Consider the following 14396-nt stretch of genomic DNA (forward strand, 5'->3'; position numbering starts at 1 on the left):
AAGACACCTACCAGAAAGAAAAAAAAACAAGTACAGCAAATCATAGGATCTGTCATATTCCAGTATACGAAGATTCATCCTCAAAAATGTGTTTGAAAACAATTAGAAATTGAATGAAAATGTTACGGACACGTGTTATAATCAAACAAGAATTTTCTAGTTGTATTAATATTATTAAGACTAAGTCTTAGAAAAGCGTTTTTTTTTTCGAGCCCTAAAGACAATATTTATTGAATGCCCCTCGTATAGTGCTCAAATCACTTATTCACTTCCCAATTTTCAAAACATTCAAGTATTTTCATTAAAAATAAAAATATTATTGTTTGTTAGGTGATGAACAAGGTCTGTTGGGTTGTTAGGATGAGGGAATCCTTCATTACCTACACACAGAATCATGACTTTAATAAGGTCATTATGTTCTACTCCTGGGTCAAGGACAAACTTCTGCCTGTAATGGGTGACAGGTAAAGAACTAAGTCAAGTGATGGGATACTTGGTTCAATTCAATGAAAACAAATTGAAACTGAAAAGAAGCCCTTATTTATATTTTTGTAAAATTTTTTGAAATCAATTTTTTAGTAACAAAAATAAAGAATTATTTAAAAAACAATTCTGTGCTTTGATAATTGTTGATTTAGGCATTTCCACTGAAAACTTATGATTATACTAGCTAGTATTCTTCAACCATGAGATGAAAAACCACAGAGATTATGTAATAATCATTAAACACAATTTTCTCCCTTTAGGTTTATGGAGTGTTTTCCACATCTGCACCAGGCAGGAGAAGTTCTGCTGTCAGGATATGATGAGACGGATTGTTACATCAGGTTTTTGAACTCCCATGGTCACCCACCTCCTTACAGAAACTAGGGTGAGGCTGAGGACTGTTTGACCCTGACTGACCTCTGTAAACTTAATAACATACATAGAGAGGCTGCTAACCTCATTATGAAGTACAAAGTCCAGTTAAACCTTGGCAGGAGGAGTGAACTCGTGTCATTAATAATGAATGCAGGGACTAAATTAAAAACTGGATATACACTTGCCAAAGGTATGAATATTGCTTTCCTTTTAGTTTAACACAAAATAAATTCTTTTTGTAAGATGGAAATTCTCTTGTAGTTGTTAGCTAAGTTTCTTAAGTGACATTGTTACTTGTTAGTCATATCCTCCCTTAATTTTAACCTCAAGATTTTTTTTCCCCATTTGCTTTGCCTATTACAATATTAGAATTTATACTTTTTTTCAGGCAATAATACACTACCTTTTGCAATATTAGAATTTATCAACTTTCAGGCAATAACACAATGGTCATTAGAAAGGTTAGAATACTCCATCAGCAGTATAACCTAACATGAGAGGAAATAAAGGCAGTGGAAAACGCAATGGAAACGGACCAATCAGAATACAACAATCGATTTTCACTGTGCAGCCAGTCAACAACTGGAAATCATGTTGACCTGTGGCCTCTTCATGATCACATGCTTGTTCTCTCTGAGCTGCGCAGGTATGTTAAGGTTACAACAAATATTTTACTTGCCTATATGATATGACGTCATAGTTAGCTATATGATGTGAAGTTTAGAGATAACAATTTCTTATAATCGATATCTAAGATTGGTTTGAGGTCGTAAAAATGAATCAAAATATGCAGAGGCATAATATAAAAGGAATTTTGTAGTTTCTGGGTCTCTATAGCTATCACAGGGGTTAAATACCAAATCCGTGACGTCATAACTGTTGATCATGCAGTAGCACTTAAAATGAATATTATGTGTGATTTATGTGGGAATAAAGCTTATGAATAAGGTGTGGTAAAATAATTCTACAATTTCTTTGTAAAATTAAAGCAGGAAGGGTGTTTACTTGCCGATCAGCCTTTCCTCTGAGAAAGATGCAAAAATTCAACACTACGCCGCATACCTAGAAACTTAATTTTTGTTTCTTTTTAAAGTTCTTAATTATTAAATTGTTTTTTGGAAAGTGCTGCTAGAATCGTATGGTTAACGGGAATTGATGCATTTTTTTAATGTAATGAACAAAATGTAAACATTCTGGGAAGGGGTTGTCCGAAAATGTTGAATAATTCTTTCTATGATAGGACAGTAGGTTTCTAGCAGCACTTTTCATGGTACAGAGATGCTTTTACTTAACTATCATTACAAATTGAAATTAATTTTCCCCTGGGTAGTGTTGAACTTTTCACTTTTTCATTAAGGCATATTTTCTAATTATAGACGTCAAGTGGTGACGTCGTGGTGAAGTGCTTCCTGTAGTATAAGTTCCACTGAAGTCTGTATAATGCATAATTATAGTAAAAGTTTTACCCTTAAATTTTCCGATTTATTAGTATTACATAATTATAAAAAGTATTTATTTGTCGAATTCTGATCCATGTGCTGCCTTAACATACCCGCGTGAAGCTGGTCAATGGCATGATGACATCATCAGAAAGTACTGGTTCACCAAAGATAGGGGCATTAGTTAAATATGGAAGCCAATTTACACCTGTGTCACCATAAGTTTTAACAAAACTGAAAACAAAGTCTGAAGACAAAAGTCAGGTAATCCAGTGTTTGATGATGAATCTGAGGTCATTTGAAAATGATGATGAATTGATGTTAAATACACCTGGAAAAGAAAAGACCATTTAAGTAGCGTAATACTGTATTTGTACTTTAAAATGCAGGCTTAATATTTGAGTGGCTTTGGCACAGTTAACAATGCACAAATTTATGAATACCACTAACAAATCATTTACATATACAATACATTGAACGTACATATGTATAGCACTAATTTTTGATGATGCCAACAATTCAATACCCAGTGATAACACTAAAATTTGTATAGTTGCGCCAAATTATGTACACATACAGTACCTTGAAAGAACTTGCTATTGGACAATAAAAATGCTATCTTTATGATATGCAACTTTCACAACGTTTATTTATAGGAAGCTGTCATTAACACTTTGTGTGAGATACTTTGTGGTCTGTACCAATAACTGTAGACCAACACGTCCGCTACGGGACTAAACTGGTGGTTAAACTGGTCCTCTTCTCCTCAGAGCACGACATCAAGTATTGATAGGACCAGAGAAAATTTGGTAAGATTGGATGTAATCAGATAATAAAATTAACTTGATATTTATGAACCAGTTTTGTTAAGCTTCTTTAAATACAATTGTCATGTACATGACATTGTTTAATATTTGACAGCTGTAAAGTAACATTGAATGTTCAAATGCTCTTTGACAATAAGTATTCTAAGCAAACCAGAACTTTCTGGCAAATTTTAAAAAAGTGAAGAGAACAAAAAAGAATTTTCATGTGTATTGAACAATTTACATTATAATGATTATTTCGGGAAAAAACATTATAATACATGTGTAAATTACATACTCTGTAATTTCATATTGCAAAGATTATTTATGACAATCAAATGCTGAAGATATAGGCCAATATTTGTGTGTCACAACAGAGTTATCTGGCTTGTTATTTGTGTAATATTGGTCTCAAATGTAAATATAAGGAATCAGCAACAAGGTTACTAAAAAAATCGGGGTTTGAACATGTATTCAACTCAATTTAAGTCATTTTCCAGTGAACCTATTAATCTTTTTGTTATTTATTTTTCCATTAAGTTAACACATACATGTATGTCTAACTAGGAGAAGTTGTTTGTTACACAAACTGATTAAGCGTACACATAATAGAGTAAATAAAATATTATTGTTTTGTGTCCTGCAAATACTTGTACACAGAGACAGTATAACTGTTAAATGCCCGGACCCAGAGATTGTGTTGATCATCAATACAGAGAGCAAGGGGATATGGGGGACATTGTTCTGGTTTAAGTAGAAGAGACAGGAACTGACCATTAATGTCCAGCAGGTGGACACTAGGGTTATTAGAATAGCTGTTACACACCAAAATGTGTCCCAGGACATCTGTGCAGATTCCAGATGTGTGGAATCTAGACTGAGAGTGGTGACCATAGTAAGAGAAGCGGTACTCTCCCCATGCAGTCACCACCATAAATTTTCTGGCTTTCCAGTCTGATGTACAGATGTCGTCATTGATATTCTCTGTGATGTAATCTATACCATGGTAGAGAGTTTTTCCTTCATCATCCCATTGTATTTTCTGTAACTTTCTTCCTTCTTTGTTGAATCTGGTTATTTTATGGTTTGAATTTTTCTGGTTTGAATTTCTCTTCATCCCGACCAGTATGTCTCCACTGACAGGAGAAGAGTAGATGGCCCCAGGTTTCCAGCTCCCTGTCTGGATAAATTTGTTGGTGGACATGTCACTGCTTACACTAAAGACAGTGTTTTTATTTTTATGTAAAGAAATTCTCCTTCTCTTGTGACTGTGTGGAAACCTTGGAAAAATGACGCATTGGTGGATCTTTTCTGTAGGATGTTACCTTCCATGTCATACTGAATGAGATTTCCAAAGTTATCACTCGTCTACTGTTTGTTTGGGGGTAAGAAAGACAAATGAGACATTCCTTTTCCCTGGATGCTAGTCTTTTCACTTACTTTTGTTACAGAGGAAAGTTTAAACCTTTCTGATAAATTTATTTCACCAAACTGATTGGCTATTTCTTCTTTATTTAGTTCACCTAATGTTAAAGTTGGAAGTTTGAGTTCAGATTTGCTGGGCATCTGATGGGTAGCTAATGAAATGTCTAAATGGAACTTCATGAGTTCAGTTGGTTTTATAGAAGACATTCTACTCTCATAGTCTGCAGTCATTTTTATAGGTAATTTATGTAACCCTCTGTTTCCTTCTGTTGTTCCCCTATATCATTAAGGACAGAGTCCTCGATCTTATTCAGTTTTTTGTTATTATCTGTCAGTACAATATCAACAGCCTTTTTCAGTTCATCTGCTCTCTTCTTCATGGAAACTCTTATCTTGGCAATTTCACTCTTGATTTCATTATTTCTCATTGATTCAATGTTATCTTTAGCCTTAGGAATGACTGTTTTCCAGGTCTCAGTTATTTCCAAATGACATTGCTGTAAAATGTCATTGTAGATGGTTTCAAGGTCACTTTTATCATGATCACTGTGAAACAGGGCAAAGCATGTAGAACAAAGAGGATCCTGGCAATCATCACAGAAGACATTAAATTCTTCTGTGGGATGGATCTTGCATTTTTCTGAAATAAGTTTTCTTTTTCTCTCTTGATAGAGGACAATTTCATGTTCTTTGTTCTGCTCTAGATGTTTACATTGCTCACAGATTCGCTGATGACAGGTATAACAATAAAAGGCAGAAAAGTTCGTACAGGATAACGTGTCACAGTCAATAAAGTGCTGGGCTGTATCTGGTACCTGGTCCATTATTGTTGTTCAAATCATCTAAATATATTTAATATCAGAGTGTACGTAATGCAATTGTAAATTATTATAGCTTACAATTTTCCTATTACATATGAAAGAGGATAGTTATTTACCTTCTTAAGTAAACCTTCTATGAGACTGTGATCTGGTAAATGAATCTCTTTCACAAAACCAACGCTCCTGATACATGTCAGTCTGTGATAATTTATTTGTATATAAGTAGACTGCAACATACTACCTACTTCAAACAAAAATATTTATATCTCCATGCATTCTTTGTAAGGGTGAAGAAGTCAAAGAGATAAAATGGGACTAGAATTAACACCGTGCAGTGTTAAGAGTACCACAGGGGATCATAATAAAATAAACTGTATGGTTCTTGTTTACTAAGAAATGATAAAAAACCTTTTTTAAGAATACAAAAATGTTAAATAATCATCATATCTCTGGATTTAACTCAAGCACATGCATTATATTATTAAACTAAAGGAATTCATGAAGTTCAGTAAAGATATACTATAAAGAATCGTCATTATTATATCAGCCGTAGTTATTTTTGTTCTGTGTGACGTCATATGGATTTTCGGAAGCTACATTAGCACGCCATCGTCTTCGATGATTGGATCAGAGAGACTAGGCAGATTCGGCAATAGACTGAGGGATGGTTTGAAATACAGTAAAACTCGTTTAGTACGAATACGGATATAGCGAATTTACAGATATAGCGAACAGATTTTGAGTCCCGCTGAGGTTATATATAGTGAAATTTACATTTTTATAACGATCTTTCAAATATAATTAAAAAAAATGATAAATTAAACTTGCTTTATTTCCTTTTAGCATTTGTATATAAAATGTGATATAAACAGCCGAATAGATTTCTGAATATGTTTATTTTGTGTAACTGTGATCATTATCGATATTGTTTGTTTTTATTCATTAAAATTTGCTTTAGCTTAAATTAATTTTGTGTTGTTGTAAGTGTGTCACAGCGAGCTATCAATATAGATTTGTGTATTCGGCCCACGTTACAACTTTTTTCAATAGAATATAAGTTGGTTAACCATTAAATTCATTGTAAAATATATTGTTTTTATAACAGTTGAATTGAGGTCCACACTTTTCAGAGATATTGATGTCTCATAAAGAACATTTATAATGAATTCTTCTTTAAAATCGTCTACTAATAATAACTGCAGTACTATAAGCCGATAAAAGTATAATTGAAAGACAAAATATATTATATTAATTTTTTCAGGAAGCTCTCAGTAACACTTGGTTTGAGATTCTTTGTCATTTATTTTCAACAATTTGGAACCAACACGTCAATTATGTCTACACCAATACATGGCAATTGGCACTTACATATACTGTACAGAGTTGTTTTTACAAATGAATGACTTAATTTTGTTTGTTGTTTTATCTTCTGATTTTTATTAAGATTTACTTAAAAAAATTAATCCGATTTCATGTACCAAAGGCTTGTAGAACGACGTCCTTGTTCGAAAAAAAAAAACAGTTCATAATTTTAAAAAAGTAACGAAGAGAGTGAAGACAACAGGGATAAAGAAAAGACTTGTAGTTGTGATGCAGCTGAGTGTCATTAATTATTAAAACTTTGTACATAAAGTGTTTCAAACATATTTTATATCCGGTCACGACGGCTAAGTGATCTTAAATTAAGCCGTTTGTCAAGCCGTTAGTATCAAACTAAGACGTATACATCATTTGTATTGACACTACACAAACAAAGTCCCGACACTTCAATGAAATTCACGAATCTTTCGGCAAACATCCATCTCCAAAACATCAGAAGTTGGATCAGGTGCCATGAAGGTGTGAGCGTTGCCGACCGAATACTCGCGCTCTGTGCTCCTTGTTATGATCGGAAAATAAGGAAAAATCCGTTGTCAATTTTATATATAAAATACATTGTCACTGTCTTTAAAATACATGTATCAGCGATATTTCGGCGAGGGTGATAAAACGTGATATCTAGGGCGAGGCGTACGTTATCGAACCGATCCCAAATATCGCTTTTTATACCCCCGCTTGAAAAGCGGGAGAGTATATAGTAATCGTTAATTCCGTCCGTCCGTCCGTCTGTTACGCTTTTGGGTACCCATCTCTTATCCGCAACTCCTCTTAAACCACTGAATGAAATTTGATGAAACTTTCACAGAATCTTTAATATTTATATTATTTATTTTATAATCTTTATATTGCCATTGTGCACCTCCTATTTTACTTTTTGATCCGACACATATTTTGGGTTTTCTGGCCACGGCAAAACATGGACTTTGCCATTATAACTGTATGGAGGAGGGGATATTATTTAGTGAGCTCATCGCTCACAGTACCTCTAGTATTTCAAGACAGTTATCATATATTTTGTTTATCCTGCAACATATTTTTTTATTACATTTCAACGTCCAAAACTAGCTATTTTCGACAGATTTGGCATATCTCTGCAGATTAAACTTTTGACACTAAAGCGTAAATAATGCAATATGTATGACGTCACAATGCTTTTAGAACATTGGAATAAATGCACGAGGCTTTATTATAGCAGTGACTGGATAATGTTTTTGTGTTATGAAGTTATCTTTATTAGATCAATGAAAGGGGTAGTTACAGAATAAAAATAATGGACTAACAATTGGTATGAAAAACGTCAGTCAGCATTTGACTCAATGGTAGATTGTATATTCCGACAAGGTCATTAAATCAACCATAGAACTTTCGAAATGATGACTTTAATCGAAACCATTGATATTTTTCTTTCAGAAACTTGTTTATGAATAATTTACTTCGTTTTAGAAAATAGTTCTTATGTAGAGCATATTCTTGCATATCGAATCAATTGAGATATACTCCGGATGCAGGTGATATGAAGGTATACAGCTGCATAGAAATAAGACACGTTGATGATTGAAACTAGCAATGAAAAGTTAAATTCATCACTTTTATCATTTAGTTTGGTTATTAGATTATCATTATTGTCTTTTTCAATATCCAAAGATTAAACAGATCTATGTGTCAGACTTGATGCTATATCCTTTATCTGAAGCTCAGAATATTATGTTCCCCATAAGATTCAATTTTTTTGGTCAAGCGCTTATGTCTAGACTCTACATATATATACTTTTGTCTCTTCTTTATTATTTCTTCTCTGCAGGTGAATTAGCCATTCATTTTAACAATTTAAACTTTCTTTCACCAAAGGATGTTTTTATGCAAGTTTAGATTGAAACTTGTCCAGTGGTTCTTTGAATGAAGTTTAGAATGCAGTACAGACGAGCAAATGGACAGACGAACATCGTGTGATTAGAAAAGCTTATTTGATTTTAGAAATCAGGTGAGCTAAAAGATAAATACAAGAGTATGGAACAAATACATATCTATTTTATTGAAAATATCATGTTTATATTTAAATATACATACAGTATATGTAACTATTAATAAATGTATGTTCAAAGTTAATCAGATTATTTTGGTTTTTAATTTCTCAACCTCTGAATATAGATAATTATATTTTTCTGCTGTTACCTAATCATCATTTCCAAATAAGTCTACGTACTCTTGTTGTTTAAATGATAAGGATAGAAATAGTTTACAACTGAGCAGCGCAAAAGATATTAGATGTTGATGTTAAGATACATACTTCCGGTTTGATTGAAAATTATGATGTTATTGCCAGCTCAATGACTTCAAGTTAAATAAGCTTATCTTAATTATTTTTCCTTTGAAACAAAATGATTAAAATATTGTATGACCACAACACCTTGGACACATAATTTGAAAAAGAATTAGTTTGTCGAACTGTTTTTGTTTTTACAGAAACCGAGTTCATGCCAATAGGGGTTGTGATTCAAACCTATCAATGCCGTAAATAAGATATTGTTTCGTGGTATTTTTCCAAATACTTGTACACAGAGACAGTAGAAATGTCCGATGCACCGATCCAGAAATTGTGTTGATCATCAATACCGAGACCACACGGGTATTTAGGAGATTGAACTTTCGCGAGTAGGACAGAAAAAAACTGACCATTTATGTCAAGCAAGTGGACATCTGAGTAATTGCAAACTAGAATCTGTCCCAGAACATCTGTACAGATTCCAAAGGGACAGAATCGAGACCGATAGTGGAGACCAGAGTAAGAGAATCGATACTCTGCAGATGCGGTCACCACCACTACTCTACCGGCACTACTATCTGATGTACATATATCACCATTAATGTTCTCTGTTATGTAATGTATACGTTGGTTAAGAGATTGTCCTTGATCATTCCACTGTATGCCCTGTAATTTACTCCCTTCTCTGTTGTATCTGATTATTTTCTTCTCTGTTTTTCTTTCCATCCCGACCAAAATGTGTCCGTTGATAGGAGAGGAGAAGATGGCTCCAGGTCCCCAGCTTTTTGTCGTAATAAGTTTATTGGATTTTTTTGCTAGTTACTCGGTATACTATTTTATGGTAATCCTTGTAAAGAAGTTCTCCCTCTGTTGTGACTGTGTGATTACCTCGAATATTCCACAATTTGGTAGCTCTTTTTTGTAAGATGTTTCCTTCCATGTCAGATTGAATGAGATTTCCTGAGCCATCGCTAGCCCAAATTTTGTTGGGGTACAAGGTAGACAAATGGAAAATTTTATGTCCTTGGATAGTAACTTCACTCACTTTTGTAACAGAAGAAACCTCAAACCTTTCGGATAAATCTAGTTCAATTTCTCCAAACTGCTTGGCTATTTCTTCTTTATTAAGTTTACCTTGTGTGAAAATTGGTATTTTAAGGTTAGCTATGTTAGGCATCTTCTGGGAAGCTAATGAAATATCTAAATAGAACTTCATGAGTTCAGTGTGTTTAATGGACGACAATTTGTGTTTTTCCTGCAAAGGGGTCTTGGCAAAGATTACAGTAGATGTCTATATCTTTTGATGGATGGATCCTGCATTTTTTAGAAGGAAATTTTCTTTTTCTCTCCTGACAGGGGCAATCTGATGTCCTATATTCTGAAATAGATGTGGCTGTTTGCAGTCGTCACAGATTCGCTGAGGGCAGGTATTACAGTAAAACTTAGAGAAGTTCTTACAGGATTCTGTGTCACACACGATAAAGTGGGCCGCATCTGGTACTTGGTTCATTATTGTTAATCAACACATCTAAAAATTATTTATCATGAGATTATAGATAAGGCACTTTTAACATAGAATCAGTTTAAATACATATCAATGTGTAATATTTTAAAGGAAGGAATAACTGTTTAAAGTTTCGTACCTGACAGTGATCTTGTAAATGCTGGTAAGTCTCTTTCACAATATCTTTCCAGTCATAATTCGGGTCGGCCATTTGTAAAGAAAGACCTCATACACAGTTAGTATGCAAATGTTTGAAAACATTTAAATCCGTGCACTTTCGATATTTCCACAGGTGCAGATATTCAAGAGAGAAGAATGAGGCTAGATAACATATATCAAGCACTAACTTAATATGATATAAGGGTTGCGTGAAAATAAAACATAATATTAGTTGGCTTTCTGGAATTATTTATGAAAAATGTTTTCACCTGAGCATACATATTGAAATGGCGCCTTTCCCGGACCCTACATGTAGAACATCATCTTATTCACTCAAAACTTAATTATCTTATACCCAACCCTTAGTTTGTTGTATGTGGTACATTACCTGCCAAAAATTACATTCAAATCAAATAGGGTGCAATATAAATTCGCAGCTGCAATGGCCAAGGTGAAATGATGAATATAACTCACTATATGTTATAAAACAGTTAATCATTCTTGAAAATTTACATTAAGTAAATCAACCAACTTTTAATAAACTATCTTTTTCTCCATCCGAGATCTGTGGGTCGAACTAGACGCTTGGAATTTAGTCCTCGGTATGGCCCAACTAATCTCGACCAACTAGGGCCTGTCCTGTACGCAGGGTTAGGGTTAGGGTTCATAAATATTATTTAAATATTCATTTGAAAAAAAAAATGCGATTATGAACTCCATGCAGAGTAAAGCCAAGGTTATAATAGACGCACGGTCGGAATATTGAGAATATTGTTTATTTATTTATTTTATTTTTGGGGGGGGGGGGTTATAAATTTCCTTTACTAGAGAAAAGATATTTTTGTTACTTGCTGACTTTTTGTGGATTTAATTATAAAAAAATGCTAGTGCTAAAAAGAAAACCTTGCTTTTATTTTCTTGAATCAGACACACTGAGTACATACCGGTATATTTTGTTGGAGCAAAATGCAATGTAAATATTGCATTGAGAAACTTTATTCCTACGTATGAAAAATTTTCTAAAACGAGGCAAAGTATAAACAAGTTGACGAAACCGAAATATCTGCAGTCTCGTTTAAGTCGTTGTTTTACAAGTTCTATAGTCTATACAATGGCCGTGTCAGCAAACACAATTTATCACTGAGTCAAATGTACTGAATTGACTACGGATTTTGCCGTTATTTTCCGATCACAATGTAGAGCACGAGGTAGGTGTGACCTGTCAGCAGAGGATGTTCACCCCTCTATGGCAACTTATCTCATCTTTGATGTTTTAGTGGTCTGTGTTTACAATGCTATTAATTTGTGTAGTTTATGGACTTTTGGTTTTGAATTTAAACTTTGTTATATTCAAAGGGTTTCTACTTAAATTGTACACTCATTACGGTTGATCCATGTTAAGTTACACCTAAATTACTAGATAGACATACTTAGTATAATATAAGAAGGTATTGCTGAAGATGTTAGAGGAATTTTATAACAACATCTTAACTAGTAGGCTTTACTTTCTCTAAAATGAATAAAAGGAAGGGGAGGGGTAATCATTCGTCCTCAAGTAGCCAATACAGGTACATTGATAAAATAAGAAACTTCTTTGACATATACGAGTCTTTTCCTTGCTTTTAACGACATTATTGCTCTTTACCATTCATTATAGAAGGGCAAGACTTTTTTTTTCAAATAAAAATTCCAATTAAACAAAATCTTGAAGCAAGGGATCGTGTCAAAACCAGAAGTGCTATTGTTAAAGTATCTACCTGTGGATAAAGCATAGGTTTATCCAACGGGCTGTATCATCCACACGTACATGTATGAGATAAAGCTTATTATCTCATATTGTTTGAGTATGTTTCTACTTCAATTTCAAATGTGTCCCATCTGTAGTTTAAAACAATCTCATGTCAATTAGGTGATCCCTTCAGTCAAAAAGTTTAAAAAGAATGTGTATCCAAAAATATATGTATCACCACTGTTTTCTGAAGTTTAAATTACTAGGAACGTGATATCGACCCGTAACAGCCCCGCAGATCCGTATCAGCGCATGTGTAAAAATATCTTATTTATTGCATACAATACCCGGACTCGGGAGTTCTTGACTAGGTTGTGTTTGAATAAAGTGCGATTTATATTTCTAATTTAAAAGGAATTTATCTTGTCAAAATGATAAGTAAAGTAATGTGCCAGTGCTTTGAGCATTCAAAAGAGCTTTCATTCAATAACAATCACAATTAATTTAAAATTACAATTTATTGATAAACAAAGTAAAATTCTACGGAATATTACCAATCAGTATTAAAAAAGCACAGAGCTTTAAAGTAAAAAAAATGAGAACACTATACAGATAATTTTTCAATGCTTCTAAATCAAACTGTATTTATATCCACCATCAAGTAAATCAACTTTTAATTCCTTATGTAGACATATATTGGGTCCAAAACAATAATTTAGCGATGTTTTTTTACATTAAAAAGGTTTGATGAACTCATAATATGTATATTCACCATGCATAATTGTCGCATATCTGCGGTGATTTTCTTTTATCTTTCTGTGGTAATATATAGTGTATGGAACGAACAAAAGGTATCTTTTATTTTGAAACACAGATTCCAATAATATGTAATTATTATTATATTTTAAATACACACACATGTAACAATTCATGCATATTCAAAATAAATAACATCTCTTTGTGGTCATCTTAACTTGTGTATATTATGAATGCTTTTGCGGATCCTGAAATTCATCATGTCAAATCTGGACTGTATACTTCATTTAATAGGATAAAATCCATGTACAATCAAAGGAAAGCATAAAATATGATATGAAGATGATATAAGAGAGTACATGTTGAAACCTTGCGTTTTATTAATAATTTGACAGTAACAACTTACTAATTTAAAAATGACTTCTAAATCATATACGCAGCGCTAAGGCCTTCTATGAGAAATTAACGTGCAGAAAAAAGGGGGACTTTTTAAAAACATTACTTATTTTAATTAATCTGCTGTATTATCACAGAACTTAAATACTTGTGGAAATAACATAGTATAATCCACTTTGTACTGTATGAAGTTTATATAGTCCCATTGATGGATAGTCAAGTGATGAATGCATAGTTCGTGTACTAAACGAAGGCAATTAACAAATTTCAATATCGCAAGGGAATACCCTACTTGAAATTAAAAATTCAAGCTATGAATTGTTTCTGCATACTTTGTACTGCTTTGAATAGAGGTCGCGTTTTAATAGTTAAATTTTCAAGTAAATAGGCCAATATCGAAATATGTTTGACTTTTACAAAATATTGTGTATACTTATAAAATCACGCTCTCGATTTAGTAAAAGCAGCAGCAATTTTCAAGGAATATATCCTTTATCTATATTCGAAAAAGGGTTCAGATCTATTAATTGTATGCCCTTGCGAAAGTACGAATTTATGAGACATATTGATGTAAAATATACGTTTCCTGTACATATAAACACGACATCATCAAAAAAATACATTCTCTTGATAGTTAATTAATAATCGCAAAGTAAGCAAAGTATATACATTGGTATTAATCGACTATTTAAAACCAGTAAATAATATTTCGTTTATTAATAACACACATTTTTCATTGTTAAAAAAATTCCTAAGTTTGTCTCTCACAGCACATGAAATACGTAATTTTTACCATAATGGCGTCATGTTCACAAGGTCATCACAATCATTGCTTTGTTTATAACCAGCTACATGGG

General features: G+C 33.0%; 1 long non-coding RNA gene across 1 annotated transcript in view; it reads left to right on the plus strand.

Moving 5' to 3' along the window:
- The first annotated feature begins 2472 nt into the window (after positions 1-2472).
- The window catches only part of LOC134247515 (uncharacterized), a 30436-nt gene continuing 18512 nt past the window's right edge, over positions 2473-14396 (plus strand). Inside the window, exon 1 of the long non-coding RNA XR_009987870.1 lies at positions 2473-2564. This is a non-coding gene — a long non-coding RNA (uncharacterized LOC134247515). The remainder of the gene's footprint in view (positions 2565-14396) is intronic.

This window comes from Saccostrea cucullata, unplaced genomic scaffold (genome assembly GCF_032062105.1).
Source record: "Saccostrea cucullata isolate Sc308-1 unplaced genomic scaffold, CSIRO_AGI_Scuc_v1 ctg5375, whole genome shotgun sequence".
Classification (NCBI taxonomy): domain Eukaryota; kingdom Metazoa; phylum Mollusca; class Bivalvia; order Ostreida; family Ostreidae; genus Saccostrea; species Saccostrea cuccullata.